Source organism: Nuphar pumila, chromosome 13 (assembly GCF_984573655.1).
Source record: "Nuphar pumila chromosome 13, dmNupPumi1.hap1.1, whole genome shotgun sequence".
Classification (NCBI taxonomy): Eukaryota; Viridiplantae; Streptophyta; class Magnoliopsida; order Nymphaeales; family Nymphaeaceae; genus Nuphar; species Nuphar pumila.
The window spans coordinates 80,034,139-80,051,466 of record NC_143261.1 but is presented as its reverse complement, the minus strand read 5'-3'; the positions used below and the strand labels follow the sequence as shown (position 1 = coordinate 80,051,466).

At 39.4% G+C, this 17,328-nt stretch overlaps 1 long non-coding RNA gene across 1 annotated transcript; it reads right to left on the bottom strand.

Moving 5' to 3' along the window:
- Window positions 1-10,332: 10,332 nt before the first annotated feature.
- On the bottom strand, window positions 10,333-12,732 carry LOC149818841 (uncharacterized). Its single transcript, XR_016427296.1, has 2 exons — window positions 12,380-12,732; window positions 10,333-10,485 (listed from the first exon to the last, which is right to left on the bottom strand). It is a non-coding gene; the product is annotated as an uncharacterized LOC149818841 (long non-coding RNA).
- Window positions 12,733-17,328: the final 4,596 nt, after the last annotated feature.

The following is a 17,328-nucleotide window of genomic DNA, read 5'->3' as shown; positions in this document are numbered from 1 at the left end:
CGATCCGGATCTCTATGAAACTGGTTCTTAGACAACTAAGACTTGTTCACTATTGCAGAGACCGGTTCAGAGTGTTACAGACTCGGTTTGGTACATTTTGAACCAATTCAAAGCTTTATATGGCCGGTTTATCCAGTTTTTGGACCGGTTCGTGGGTCATATGACCAGTTTATTCAGTTTTCGGACAAGTTTGTGGGTCATATAACGGGTTCATTCAATTTTTGAACCGGTTTGTGGGTCATATGACCGGTTCATTAAGTTTTCAAACTGGTTTATGGGTCATATGATTGGTTCATTCAATTTTCAGACCGGTTCATGGGTCATATGATCGGTTTATCCAGTTTTGGATCATTTCAAGGCGTTGTTTCATATTGGCATTAAGGATAGTTAGATGACTTTGTATTCACATCACCAAAGTGACTGAATACACATATTTCATCAAAGAATTTCAATACTATCATTCAGTTTAAGTCGATATCAACATTGTACTTAGATTTGTGAAACGATAAACGACCCAAAGGTAGTTTTATCGTGTTTAAAATTTAAGTAGGGTGAAATAAGGTACATATGTCGAGATACATCACACATGTGCATCCAAAGGTACCTTGTGTCGATGGTCTAACTTCACAAGAACCTTAGTTTTATCGAATATGGTCGGTAGGCGAAGTGGTTTCGCATGTCAGAGCTCTTACCATAGTAGGACTCCGATGACCCCCTTCACTCGCTTGAAATAAGCATATTAATGACCTTTATTCTTTTGCTTTTTTTATTAAAGTTTTAGTCTCGTACAGATGCTTCTTGATACATGTCTTTTGTCGTGCAATTTCTAGCCCTGTGATTTTAGATGACTCTAACTGTATGCCTTTTCTAGATGAATCAAATTTTAGTGATTGGAAAGTGATTATACTTTTTATATTAGGATATATGGATCTAAATCTGGCCCTAAGAATAGAAGAACTTGCTGCTCTAACTGATCAAAGCACTATTGATCAAAAAACTGCTTTTGAGAAGTGGGAGCGCTCGAATAGACTTAACCTGTTGCTTTTGCAATCTAAGGTGGCTAAGAATATTCGTAGTGTCATACCACAATACAGAACAGTTAGAGAGTTTTTAAGTGCTATTGAAGCACAAATTGTGAGTTCAAACAAGGCCAGAGCCAGTACCTTGATGTCTAAACTCATATCTATGAAATATACTCGAGGAGGAAACATTCGCTAGCACATTTTGGAAATGAGGAACATAGCATCTCAGCTAAATGATATGAAGCTTACCATCTCTGATTCTTTCCTAGTGCATTTAGTTCTAGCATCCTTACCCTTGGAGTACGGACCTTTCAAAATCTCTTACAACACACATAATGATGAATGAATGTTCAATGAACTTATGTCCAAGTTTGCTGAAGAAGAAAAGAGGTTGAAAGAATAGAAGGTGCAGAGTGTACATATGGCTTCTCATGCATCCAAGATAGGACCAAGGAAGAATACATTTACGAGAAATGCGAGGAAGAAGCCAACAAAGGACAAGACATCCCAAGGCAAGCAATCTGACTCTGATCCCATAAAGTACTTCTTTTGCAAGAAGAAAGGACACAAAAAGATAGATTGCATAAAGTACAAAAAGTGGTTGGAAAAGAGAGGTAATTTGTTATTTGTTTATCATAAATGTAATTTATTACAAATTCCTGAAAATAGCTGATGGATTGATTCTGGTGCTACTGTTCATACAACTGTCTACAACTGTTTCTGAGCAGAAGGGAACCAACAATCCATGAGAAGAGCATCTATTCGGGAAACAAGATGTTTTTACATGTGAAGAGTGTTGAAACTTGCAGGATTACTCTAGATACATACATAGTTTTGGATCTTCATGATGTCTTTTATATTCCATCATATGGTAGAAACTTAATTTCAATTTCAAAATTAGATAAATTTGGATATTATTTTAAGTTTGAAAATTCTAAATTGTTCATTTATAGAAATTCAATTGAAATTGGTTCTGCATCAGTTTATGATGGTGTGTATAAATTGAACGTGAAGATCCAAACTCAGGAGTCCCTTACTTTTGAATACACATTGGTTGAAAATAAATGTAGCTTGATAAATGATAAATCTTAGATGCTTTGGCATAGAAGGTTAGGTCATATATCTGAAAATAGAATAAAGAGACTCGTAAATGAAGAGATCTTGAAATCTCTAGATTTTACCGATAATGACCCATGTGTTGATTGCATAAAGGCTAAGCATACAAACACATATAAAGAGGGTGTCAAACGCAATAGTGAGATATTAGAGATAGTTCACATAGATATATGTGGATCTTTTTTCCCCTGTTACACAGGCGAAAAATATTTTGTCACCTTTATTGATGACTATTCTCGGTATATGTATCTCTACTTAATTTTTTAAAAATATGATATTTTTCAGATGTTTAAAGAATTTAAGAAAGAAATAGAGAAACAAACCAATAAAGTTATTAAAATAGTCAGGTCTGATAGAGGTGGTGAATATTATGGTAGGTTTACTGAGATGGGGCACAAGGAAAGAACCATTAGTGTGATTTCTCAAAGAGGAAGATATTATGCCTCATTATACCATGCCTGGTAGTGCCTATCAGAATGGTGTAGCTGAAAGGAGAAATTGAATGCTTAAAAAAATGGTCAAAGCTATGTTGAATTATTCAACACTTTCCATTAAGTTTTGGGGTGAAGCCTTAAGGACAACTGCGCATATTTTAAATAAGGTACCTACAAAATCTGTGCCTAAAACTTCTTATGAGTTGTGAACAGGTAGAAAATCATCTTTGCCTTATATGCACATATGGGGATGTCCTGCAAAGGCTAAGTTGTATAACCCCCACATTAAAGTCTTTGATCCAAGAACAACCAGTGGGTATTTCATTGGTTATCCAGAAATATCAAAAGGGTACAAGTTTTATTGCCCATCTCACTCACCACAGATTGTTAAAACGGATAAGGCAAAATTTCTAGAAAATGGTTCAGTAAGATTAAGTGCACTTCAAAACCTTGATTTTGAGAAAGTACAGGATCCAGTTTCGTCACCTATTAAGGAAAATACCAAAAAATATCGTATTATTATTCCTAATGATGATGTGGTTGACCATTCGGTTGTTGATGCTCAAATCCAAAGCGAACCTATTGTGGATAATGCGGAAAAGCACGAACATGATGATCAGGTTTAATTTGAGCTTGAAGAACGACCTGTTTGGAGATCCACAAAAATTAAGAGATTTGTCATATATCCTAATTATGTAGTGTACCTTCAGGAGCCTGGTGATTTCATAGATATAGATGATGACCCAGTAACTTTTATAAAAGCTGTTGAAAGCAAACAATCTTCGCACTAGATAAAAGTCATGAAAGAAGAGTTGAAACTCTATGGCTAAGAATCAAGTGTGAGATCTTGTCGAGTTACCTAAGAGAGTAAAACTCGTAGGGTGTAAATGGGCCTTTAAGACCAAGAAAGACTCCAAAGGTAACATAGAGAGACATAAGGCAAGATTGGTTGCTAAAGGTTTCACCCAGATGAAGGGCATTGACTATAATGAGACATTCTGTCCGATCTCAACTAAGGAGTCAATGAGGATAATTTTGGCCCTCGTAGCCCATTATGACTTAGAGCTACATCAGATGAATGTGAAAACAACATTCCTCAACGGGGATATGAATGAAGAGGTATACATGGAACAACCTCTTAGTTTCTCTAAAGATGATCGTTTGGTTTGCAAGCTTAACAAATCAATATATGGACTTAAACAGGCCTCCCAACAGTAGTATATTAAATTTTACCAAGTCATTGTGACTTTCGGGTTTACAGAAAACATTATTGATCAATGTATATACCTTAAGGAAAGTGGAAGTAAGTTCATTATATTGATGTTGTATGTGGATGACATTTTACTTGCAACCAACGATATAAAGTTGCTTTAAGAGACAAAATAATTTCTTGCATCACATTTTGATATAAAAGATATGAGCGAGGCTGCTTATGTTTTTGATATTGAGATTCGTCGAGACAGAGCAAAAGGTTTTCTAGGCCTCTTCCAAAGATCCTATATAGATAAGGTGTTAAAGCGAATATGGGATGGAGAATTGTTCTCCTAGTTCAACACCCTTATCAAAAGGTGACAAGTTGAGCCTAAATGATTGTCCACATGACGATATTGATAAAGCACAGATGAGTGCTTATCCATATGCATCAGTTGTTGGCAGCTTGCAGTACGTGCATACATGTTCTCAACCAGATATTTCTTTTGCAGTAGGGGTGCTTGACAGATTTCAGTCTAACTCAGGTATACCCCATTGGAAGGCTGCTGAGAAAGTCTTGTGGTACTTGCAAAAGACAAAAGACTATATGTTGACGTATCATAAAGTTGATCACCTCGAGGTCATTGGTTACTCAGATGCAGACTTAGGAGGATGCCTTAATAGTAGAAAGTCTATTACTGGGCACGTTTTCTTACTTGCTGGGGGCTCGATCTCTTGGAGGAGTGGAAAGCAAACGACCACTGCTGCCCACACCATGGAGGCATAATTCATAGCATTATATGAGACTACATCGCAGGCTATATGGTTAAAGAACTTCATATCATAGTTAAAGGTGGTTGATTCCATTAGAAAGCCACTGAAGGTCTACTGTGATAATGAAGCTGCAGTGTTTTTTTCGAACAACAACAAAAGTACTACGTCATGTAAGCATATAAAATTGAAGTATTTTATTGTTAAAGAAAGGACGGAGAATCATTTAGTGCATATTGTTAATATTGGTACCAAAGAGATGATCGTTGATCCTCTTACTAAAGGGCTAGCACCGAGATTATATTTCGAACAGTTAAACTCTTTTTGACATATACATATAAATAAAGTGATCACATTCAGTTCATGATTCTCATTATTTTTGTTGTTATTCTCATAAGGATTAGAGATTCAACTAATGACCTATAGAATAGAATAAAAAAGCCATTCTATTCATCAAGTTATTCCCATAAGATTTTATGGTTAAAGGGTTTATCGTCGGATCAAGTGGGAGAATGTTGGATTAACCACCATGATTTACGTGGTGGTTATTCACGATGTGGATTCATCCTCACATCTGAAATGATCGCTTTCGATAAACCAGCATGAGATAAAGGAGGAACGGTTATGCAAACCGTTCTCATCCCGTGCCCTATAAATCAGAGGGTATCATGAGCGACCCTCATCAAGTAAAACTGCGAGTAACCTGCTAAGAGAGGGAAGAGGTCTACTCACCGGCTGCATTCAGAAGCCTGCGTTCGTGGTGGCTGCAGCTCGGCCGAGCAGAGAAATTCTCCTTGTTGCCTGATCCATCACCACCGGACTGGCAACGTTTCTCCTCTGCTCTAGTTGACTCCACAATCCGCAACAACAGTCTGTCAATGGCTGCCTCAGGTACGCAACATCTCCCTACTGAACTGTGTTTACATAACAGACGTGCTTTTCTGTCACAATGCAGGGTCACCACTACAAGGAAGCCGACCTCCGACTTTGGAACCCAACATTCTAACCCTGCTAATGACTCAAGATCGCGGACTCTGAACCAGTTTTGGTATCATGTGTGAACATCAAAATCGTTTATGGTATCATAGCCATGAACTGGTGGATCACGATTATGACGTCTTGCAATTCGTCTTCATCTTCAACATCTGGTGGGAATCAAAATCAAAGCATGACTGTGGGTCTGTCTATCCCTCAGGTACCAAGCAACCCTCCCCACTTCCGTGCTATTAAGCTCACCGGTGAAAATTACCTTTTGTGGGAGTTACAGTTCAAACCAGTGCTTCTCACCTATGATATGATGAGATATGTTGATGAGAGCAAGTTTGCCCCTCCTATGTTACTTGATGTGTCTACTGACCTCCATCTTGCACACATTAAATGACAGAAATATGTGAACTATTTCTCAATTGGATTCTGTCATCGTTGAAAGAATCAGTTCATAGTCAGGTTGTAGGGTTGGCTATCTCGTATGATGTTTGGTCTGCACTCAAATTGTCATATGCAACCTGTTCAAGGACTCAAATATTGCAATTAAAAATCTCAATTGTAGGACATTAAGAAAGGCAATAAATCTATAGATAAATATGTGCAAAGCGCTAAATCTATAACCCACCAATTAGCTGTGGCCTCCAAGCCGGTCGATGAAGATGATTTAGTAATGCAGCTTCTTAGAGGTCTTCCCAACGATTAAAATGCTTTTAGAACAGCCATGGAGACCTGTTCCTAAACCAATTTCTCTTAATGAGTTTCAAGGCCTACTCCGTATCCAAGAAGCTCATATGAATGATCTTGATTCACGTGATGTTGGTCCATCAACTACTGTATCCACTAGACAACCAAATGAGAATCAAAACTGTGTTTTTGGTAGAAGTAATGATGAGAGAGACAGGTTCAATAGCAACTATCAGAGTGGCCAGCACATATGATATGTCAGTTGTGCCAAAAACTCGGCAACAATGCAAAACAGTGCTATAAACTATCCAATTTTGCTCAAAATAAACCTGTGCCGCCTCAAGCATATCAAGCTACATCAAGGTCGGATGTTGTGATCAGCCTTAGTTATGATAATTGGCACCCTGTTACGGGTGCTGCATATCACAATACCAATAACATGAATAATCTTTCTGTTCATGCTGATTAATCATGACAAGACTCTCTAAAGATTGGAGACTGTTCCAGTTTGCTTATCTCATGTGTATTGGTCCATCTGTTGTTGATCAAACATATTCGTTAAAAGATATTCTGCATGTTCCGGATATTACTAAAAATTTGCTTTCTGTTCAGAGGTTCACTAAAGATAATAATGGCATTTTTGAGTTCCATCCTTAGAGTTGTTTTGTGAAGGATGGTACCACTAGGAAAGTATTACTACAAGGAACACGTGAAAGCGGGCTTTACAGGTTGGCTTTTGGAGGTTCTAAAGAAGCTCACGTTGGGGAAAAGATGACTATAGATCAATGGCATCAATGTTTGGGTTATCCATCTTTGAATATTGTTTATGAAGTTATAGAGACTTATGGTTTGCCACTTGATGACATTGTTGATTCAAAATTTGTGAAGCTTGTAAAAAAGACAAGTCACCATTTTCCTTTTGTACAAACTTTAAACCCTCTTTAAGTTTTCTTTAGAAATAGTTTATTCAAATGTTTAGGGACCAACCCTTATTTTGAACATAAATGGATTTAAAATTTAATGTTATTTTTGTTGATGGTCTCTCAAAGTACATGTGGATTTATTTCATCAAATATAAATCTGATGTGTTGATAGTTTTTCTTCAAAGTTTTAAGTCCCATGTTGAGAATGTTACAGGACATAAGATCAAATATGTTCACTCAAATTGGGATGGAGAATATCTGGGTCTCTTACAATTTTTAAAAGAGCATAAAATATTTCACCACGTCTTGTCCACACACACAAACAAAACAGTGCTGCTAGATGAAAACACCGTCTTGTTGTTGGTACTTAGCTGTCCTTGATGACACAAGCCAATGTTCTTACAAAGTTTTGACAATATGCGTTTGGAACTGTTGTCTACCTTATAAACAGAACTCTCACAAATGCTTTTAGACCCCTATTGATGTTTTGTTTAAAGCCCAACCAGATTATAACTTTCTCATAATTTTTGTCTGCACTTGCTTTTCATGTCTTAGACCATATATAAGACATAAGTTGGATTATAAATCTGAAAAGTGTGTTTTTATGGGTTGTGTTTCCCGTTATCATGATTATTACTATTTGAATTTAAAGAGTGAAAGAATGTTTATTTCTCGTGATTTTCGATGAAAAGGGCTTCCCTTTTAAGGGAGAGAGAGGAGTTCATCACTTGGATAAAAGAAACCATGAGTTTCAAAGCCCCATTATATATCCTTAGCCCTCCAATTACCTTATTTCAACCTTTACCTAACTAGAATGAGTCTCCCATTTGTGCCATCTCTAGAGAAGAATAAAATAGTTTATCCCAAGTCAACATGCCTTAACCGGTCAGCCTTGTTATTGAATTTGAGTAAATGTTCTTCACAAACTAATAGTCCAACCAACTCTCACCATTCAAACCAGCCTATTCCTATTCATGTGGTCTAACCTGTTAGGACTCATCACATGATAACCCGGTACCAAGATGATCCTTTAAAACCCAAAGTCAATATTGCCACCAAATACCCTATAGCTAAGGCGTTGCTTGCCATTTTAACCAAGAACAGTGAAAATGTCACCTTTAGAGAGCCCTATCAAGATTCTAAGTAGGGGTGGCAATTTCTGACACGACCCGCCAACCCGCCTCTTAGGCGGGTTCGGGTTGGGCTTAAGCCAACCCGTTTAATAAACAGGTCGACCCGCGTAACCCGTTTATTAAACAGGTCGGGTTCGGGTTGGGGGTATGCCAACCCGGCTGACCCGTTTAATAAACGGGTTAGGCGGGTGGGTCGACCCGCCAACCCGTCTGCCAACCCGCCAACCCGACCCGTCAACCCGACCCGCCAACCTGACTACCTGCCAACCCGATCTGTCAACCCGCCAACCCGACCCGCGAACCTGAAAACCTGTTTACCCGACCCAACCCATTTATTAAATGGGTTGGCGGGTCGTGTCGGGTTACCCGTTTATTAAACGGGTCGGGTTCGTGTTTGCCACAGCCGACCCGTTTAATAAACGGGTCGGGTTCGGGTTGAGGTATGCTGACACGCCAACCCGACCCGATTGCCACCCATAATTCTAAGTGCCAAGCTGCTATGCAAAGCTAATATGTTGCTCTTATAAAATACCAAATGTGAGTTTTGTTCTAGTCTAAAAGAATAAACATGTTATGAGTTGTAAGTGATTCTTTATGATAAAATGATGGAATATCACTACAAGAAAATCGTGGATTAGCGACGGCTTATATCCATCGTTAATTCGTCGCTAAACAGTTTAGCGACGGCTTAGCGATGGATAGAGGCCATCGCGAATTTTTGCTCGCTAATTAGCGGAAAAACTTATCTGTCGTTAATTCCATCGCTAATTTGCGACAGATTAGCGACGAACATTATCCGTCGCTAAATTTAAAAATAAAAAATAAAAAATAAAAAAAATAATCCCTGTCGGGCGGTATTCCAGCAGCAATAAGCCGGACTTATACCGCATCCGACAGGCATTGCACAGAATGATCGCTCTGCCTCGTCGCCGGACTTGTATCGTCCCCCGTGAACCGGCTTCCGTGAACCGGCTTCCGTGAACCGATGCTCTCCGGCGTCGCCGTCCTCCATGAATCGGCGCCGTCATCTTCCGTGAACCGGCATCGCCGTCATCCTCCGTGAACCAGCATCGCCGTCCTCCGTGAACTGGCATCGTCGTCCTCAGTGAACCGGTGCCGACGTCCTCCAACGATCGTCGACCGTCCTCCGGCGTCGCCGTCCTCCGTGAACCATCCTCCGTGAACTGGTGCTCTCCGGCGTCGCCGTCCTCCATGAACCGGTGCCGTCATCTTCCGTGAACCGGCGTCACCGTCATCCTCCGTGAACCAGCGTCGCCGTTTTCCGTGAACCGGTGTCGTCGTCCTCCGTGAACTGGCGCCGACGTCCTCCAGCGATCGTCGATCGTCCTCCGACGTCGTCGTCCTCCACTCTCATGTACATGCTCTCCAATGCGCTCTCCGACGTCGCTGTCCTCTGAAGAAGTCGGTTTAAATCGAGCGCGATCGATTTAAATTTCGAACGGGGAGAGAGGGAAAATTTCGCGCTCGGTTTAAATCGAAAATTAGCTAGGGATTTAGCGAGAGAATTTTTCTGTCGCTAATTAGCAACAGATTAGCGACCGAAAAATTCTCTCGCTAAATCCCTCGTTAAAATGTTTTTCTTGTATTGAGAATTAGTGACAAAACAATTGTTGTCGTTAATCCGTCGCTAATTAGCAACGGATTAACTAGAGAAAACTTTCATCGCTAATCCGTCGCTACTTAGCGACGGATTCATGAAGAAAGTTTTCTCTAGCTAATCTATCACTAATTTGCGACGGAAAAAATCCGTCGCAAATTTCCGTCGCTAATTAACATTTTTCTTGTAGTGTATGACTCTATAAAGCGATATAAAGCTTGATTGGTAGTCAAAGGTTATAGCCAACATGAGAGGGTTGACTATTTTGAGGCTTTTAGTCATGTTGCTAACCTCACCAATGTAATTTACATGTTTTTCTTTTTGTAAGTGTTATTTTAAAACCTTATTTTTATCGTTAAAAGCATTTTGGAAAATCACCAATCAAGTAATAAAACCGATTTTCCACGTAAGTGGTGAGTCAGATCGATCCACAGGGAACATGATACACTCAAATTAAATCTAAACTTTGCATTTTATTGATATAGAACTTGTTCAATTACAGAGAATATTACAAGGAAATCAAATTGAACAAGTTATGAAAAAGATAAACAACAAGATGAATCCAAAGCTTTACGGAGTATGTGAAGAGCTGCAGCTTTGTATCATCTGCAAAACACAAAAACACAATTAGTAAAACTATTTAGAGAAACCAAAATAACTGTTTCTAAATTAATTGTAAAAGTAATCGCTAGCCTAATTTTACGTAAGATGATTAATTACCAAAGCCAATCTCCTAAACTACTTATCCTAACGCTACAATTGACTCTGGACTAATGTTGGAAACCTAATAAAATGCTAAAAAACAGAATTAGAAAAACTATGCAAAATCACAAATAACTATTTTGCCCCTGCGCTATGTGAAACCCTAATTTCTGATATGCGATCAGAAAATGAAGCATAGATGGCCTAAAAGGTGACCGATTGGAGCGATTTCTATTATGTTGTATTCTTGACAGGGCCATGAATTCAGCAAAGCTTTCGGATTTCAAATCTCACTTAGGAATTTCCGGATATAGACATCACAAATTTAGATAGAATACAACACGAGCCTATCTAGAAATTTAAATGATGCGCATGGCAAAATCGTGATAAAACAACCCTAAAATGCAAATTATCAAGCTAACACCTATGTTATCAACTGGATCTAATCTAACACTAACATAACTCGCACTTTAACCTGCACATTAATCAATAGCCTATTGCCACACAACTATCCAACCGAAAATCCCTAAATCAACAAAGTACCTACTTGACTAGATAGAAATAAGATCAGTTAATGTGAAAACATGAGCCAACGAGGCACACACAATTAATCGCTTTAATATTATTAGCTAATTAACACACTACTCAGCTATTAAAATACCTAAACAATTATAAGCAATGCAGGAAATTGACTAACCTAAACCGAGTAACTCAAGGGTAGCAAAAGCAAACACAAATCACAGATTGGGTAGTACATAAATGTTTGATTTATGGCATTTGAGCACCCCTACACAGGACAAACTAAAAATAGTGAAAACACCGCTTACTCTACAGATTTAAATTTCCTAACACACAGAATATGCTGAACTAACTAACTGTAATTTCTCTCTTTGTTTAACATCTAAAACACTACAGTAGGCTAGAAGCACTCTAGCCGATTTGAGTATTAATGAAAGATACAATCAATCGAAAAATACCCAAATAAGAAATCCACTAAAATCAATGTTTCTACGAAGGAAATACCTCATACACATCCTACAACAACCAGTTACTTTACTGCTAAAACGCTTGTTAAAACAAAGGTTGGATTAGCACTATGCAAACTAATCCTGTTTACCTAAACTGAGGAAGATGAAAACATTAATTATAATGGCTAAAACTAATCTAATATCTACACCAAAATTGTCAAACAATCACATTATACTGAACTAAATCTATGATTCTGCAGCTAAATTGCTGAACCTACTGCTGAATCAGGAATTTCACAAGCTAACTAACTCTGAATCTTGTTTAGCAGAAAACACAAATTGGGTAGAAACCCTCTACCCGATCCTTGTCACTCGTGCAATGGAGCATCCAAAATCCAGAATGATGTTCTAAACAAAAGAACACAATACCTATCCAGCAATCTGAAAACAACAATAATCAAAGCGCTAATGGCTAATTAGAACTCTAAAGGCAATATTAATCAGAGATCTAAAAGAAACATGAAAAAAAAATCAGAAATCTAAAAATACGACTAATAGGGAAAATTCTGAACTGCAAATGAAACTCAGATATATCTGCTAATCAGAACTACATTTGCTTATTCGTAACAGAACCGAAAGGAGCATTTCACTATTCAAAAATGAAAAAACCAAAAAACTATTAAACGAAATGCAAAAGATTCTATCTACGGTGTTGTTTGACGCACCAGCTAACACATTAAGGTTGAAGTATACTAAAATTGCAGTAGACAAAAAAAAAATACAAGCACACAGGTTTTACGCTAGAAGAAAAGAAGGGGAAGAGAACAAACCTCGTGAGGCCGTCCGACGAGGGTGAAGGTAGACGGTGAGTGGAATTAGCCCAAGAAACGTGCCCAATTGCCTTCAATGATGCTGGAGACGTGTTTCCCTTGCTGCATCTTGCTAGAGTACCTGCAAAATGTAACAAACAATATCAACACCAGCAAGTCGTGAGAAGAAGATGAAGACATGGCTGTCGAGACAAGAGATTGGAAGGGAAGAAGGGGCGATTTCCGGCTTTTGCAAGCATTTCCAAGCAGCAACCGGGCTGGATTGAAGGTGGAAGGCGTGGTGGCTGAGGGAGGAGTATGGAGGAGCGAGAATCAGGCTGGAGAGAGGCGTATTTCCAAAGTCTATGACACACATTAGGGTTTGAAAACTCGGTTTTAAGGCTAAGGGGTATTTCCAAAAAGAGGATTAAAAGGTTTTTATTTTCTAGGCACCTAGTTTTTTAGGGGGTTTTAACAAAATATTTCAAAAACGAGTTTGAGTCTGATTTAGGTTGGATTTGATGAGTTTGGTATTGATCCAAGACCCATCTTGGACAGTTGGATCCAGATTTGACTCAGTTTACCCTGAGATCTGAACCCGTGTATTGAAAATGCCATAACTTTCTCGTTTTAACTCTGATTCAAACGAGATTCGAACCATAACTCATTCATGTTCAATTGCATCTAAATGTGAGTTCTAAACCTCAAAATGATGCTTTTATGCCATGAAAATATATTATGATTACGGGTAATTTACGCATCATCATTGATCATTAACATCACCATGATGAACCTACAAGCATAAATACTGACTGTAAACACGACCAATTAAGTAACATATTATTGTTTACATGGAAAGAATGCATGTCATCGTCCTTACCTACTCTTTCAACCATGCCACAAAATTATTTTCACGTTCTTTTTGTAATTCTGAATCAGTGAGATGAGAAAGTTCTCTTCACAACTCCAAATCAAATCGTCTGCACTTAACAAATAATTATATTACCGAACCATATACGTAGATAACTTAGTGTAACATATTATGTATACTTACTCGATGTAGGGGTCGATCTCTGAATAATTAAAAAGGATATACATTTGTGTTGCATCTTGCTCTCGATCTTTCAAGAGTCTTGACCGACAACTGCCAAAGGCATTCCTAAGTGGTTTAAATATCGATAGTTTGTCAGCCACAATAACTTGTTCTTTATCATTATTACAAGGTGGGCAAGTGTAACGTGTTGGAATGTGAGGCTCAAAGTACATAGATGAGAAATTTGAAATCCCTTCTAAAGTGTACGCCACACAAATTGAACCCTCCACTCTTGTTTTATTCTGAACCTTTTTTTTTAGGTCAAACATGCATCTGTTAACAATATACATCTCGTAATATAATAAATTTCCAATAGCATTAGGGAAAAAAATATAAAAAAATTACCTTTCAAATGGGTACATCCACCGATATTGCACATGACCACCAACCCTAAGTTCATATGGCAAGTGTATGATCACATGTTCCATAACATCGAAAATGCTGGAGGAAATATCTTCTCTACCTGACAGATAGTAGTGACGACAAAATCCTTTAGATTTTTTACCTCAGTTACTATAACTTTTGATGCACACAATGTTCTAAAAAGTTAAAAAAATTGACTCAACTCAGATAATACCCCCCATACAAATTTGCCTAACATATCATGAAATGCTAAAGGAATCAATCGTTGCATGATAACATGACAATAATGGTTCTTCAACCCATATAATTGTCCATCGTCTATCTTTATAGCCCGAGTAATGTTAGAGACGTATCAATCTGAAAATCTCAACTGTCTCAACCACTGGCATACCTGCTTTACTTGATCTGGTCCAAGCACAACACATTGCCTTTTATTTTTTGTGGGCATCGTGCGTGAGAACACTGTCATCCCACAATATTTTCAATTCATCAATTAATGGTCGTAAATATACATCAAGATTTTGTCTCGAAAACATTGGGCTAGGGATCAATAGAGACAAGAAAAGATTTTGACGCTTCATACACAAGCTTGGAGGAAGGTTGTATGGGGTGACAAATACTGGCTAACATGAGTATGGGGTTGATCTACCCCCAAATGGATTAAATCCATCTGTACATAAACCGAGCCTAACATTTCTCACTTCCATTGCGAAGGTCTAATGAGTACGATCAAAGTGCTTCCAAGCTTCCGCGTCAACAAAATGCGTGATCTTGTGTTCATCATGTCAAACTTTATTTGCATGTCATCTCATGTGTGTAGCTGTCTTCGAAGACATATACAATCGTTGCAATCTAGGGGTGAGAGAGAAGTAGCGGAGTGACTTATATGACACTTCTTTTGACCTCGTGCTACCATTGCCCCTTGTCTTTGGCATGAATCGAGGATACCCATATGACGGACATGATCTGCTATTTTCTTGATCTTTGAAATAAAACATGCAGTGACTTGGACAAGCATCTATCTTTTGATGCCCCATACCTAAAGCGTTGACTATAACCTTCGCACGATAAAAATTTTATGGCAATTTCTCATCTTTGGGCAACATACTTTTCACAATAGAGCACAGACGGTCAAAACATGATTGACTCAAATTATACTCAGACTTTAAATTCATTAGTTGAAGAACTGCAGACAAGATAGTGTGACTCTTACAACCATTCCAAAGTGGCTCATCAGTATCTCTAAGTAAATCATAAAATCTACTAGCTGCATCATTTGCTGTTTTTTCCTCTACCGCAGTCGGTACATCACTAGGACCTGACCTGTGGGATCCACTGTACTGACACTTGCCATTATAAATTCAATAAAACTGTCAATACCATCCATATATTCAAGCGATACCTCATTGTCAACTATCTTACAGTACATCCATTCATGGTTTACAGTCATTTTATCCTATGATGGTATAGATATTCTCCTAACAAGTTAAAAGAGAATCATAAGAATGCTATGATGAAGAAAATATTTAATTTATCATGCATTCATGATGAATGTAATGATTTGATATATATCACACACACACACACACATATATATATGATGTCATTCAATTACAAGAACTATGATGCATGCATTGATAACTTAATATTTTCATGTATAAAACCATTCATTTGAAGCATGTTTGAAGCATTGATAACTTATCATTCATTTTCATGTGCAAACCCATTCATAACACGATATATTCATTTGAAACATATTTTTATAATACAATTTCATATGGAAGGCATAATCAAATTGAAAATAATTTCATGCAAGCATGGATACAGTCACATCAAACATTGCAATACATTCAAATCATTCATACCAAAACAATGTCAAACATGTACCTGCAGCAAACACACTCTAATATCCCGCTAACTACTACCCTCACTAACATGAAATCCGAACTCCAAAAATAAAAATACTTCTATTTTCATACATTAAAATCATGCTCAGCATGATCTTCGAACTCCATCAAAGCAGTCTTAGATATCCACAACTAAGTGAGTGTGTGAACAAAAAAGTGTTGCATTCAAGAAATTGAATAACCTGTGATGCGCTTGCATCACTTACTCACCACGGGTATTTACCCGATTTGCATTGCTTTTGGCTTTGCATTTTTTTCCTTTTTTTTTGCATTGCATTTTTAGCTGCATGCGATGCTTAGCACTAAGCATCACGCAATTAGCTCATCTACATACCTGCAAAGCAAAAATATACAAAATAATCTACTCCCTCACATCCCATAAGACAGGGAGACAAGGAGAGAGCTCGACCCCTCCCTGACGAAAGAAGAACAGAGAGGGGAACAAGCCCCTCCCTCGCATCCCGTAAGACAGGGAGACAGGGAGGTGGCTCGACTCCTCCCTGACAAAAAAAGAACAGAGAGGGGGCCGAGCCCCTCCCTCACATCCTGTAAGACAGGGAGACAGGGAGACAGGGAGGGGGCTCGACCCCTCTCTAGCGAAAATAGAACAGGGAGGGGGCCAAGCCCCTCCCTCACATCCCGTAAGATAGGGAGGTGGCTCGACCCCTCCCTGACTAAAAAAAATAGGGAGGGGGCTGAACCCCTCCCTCACATCCCATAAGACAGGGAGACAGGGAGGGGACTCAGCCTCTCCCTGGCAAAAAAAGAACGGGGAGGGGGCTGAGCCCCTCCCTCGCATCCCGTAAGACAGGGAGACAAGGAGGTGGCTCGGCCCCTCTCTGGCAAAAAAAGAACAAAGAGGGGGCCGAGCCCCTCCCTCGCATCCCGTAAGACAAGGAGACAAGGAGACAAGGAGGTGGCTCGGCCCCTCCCTGACAAAAAAAGAACAGGGAGGGGCCCGAGCCCCTCCCTCACATCCTGTAAGACAGGGAGACAGGGAGGGGGCTCGACCCCTCCCTGGCGAAAATAGAACAGGGAGGGTGTCGATCTCCTCCCTCGCATCCCGTAAGACAGGGTGACAGGGAGGTGGCTCGACCCCTCCCTAGCTAAAAAAGAATAGGGAGGTGGTTGAGCCCCTTCCTCGCATTCCATAAGACAGGGAGACAGGGAGGGGGCTCGGCCTCTCCCTGGCGAAAATAGAACAGAGTGGGGGTCGGGCCCCTCCCTCGCATCCCGTAAGACTGAGAGACAGTTAGGGGGCTCGACCCCTCCCTGGCGAAAAAGGAAACAGAAGGAAAGAAAGGGGCTCACCGACCGACAAAAAAGGAAAGAGAGAGAGGAGTCAGGGGTTACCTGAAAGGAGTCGGCATTGGTGTCGACAGACGAGAGAGATCGGAGTCGGGAGAGGGAGATGGGGTGAGGTCGGAAGGGGGTTGCCGGATGGGGCTCGCCGACCGAAAAAATGATAAGAGCGAAAGAGAGAGGAGAAAAGGTGAGAGGGGGACTGAGTCGAAGGGGGAGGTCGATGGGCGACGGGCGACGAGCGAAGGATGAAACAGAAAAGGAAAGAAAGAGGCTTGCATTAGGGTTTTAAGAGAGAAATTAGT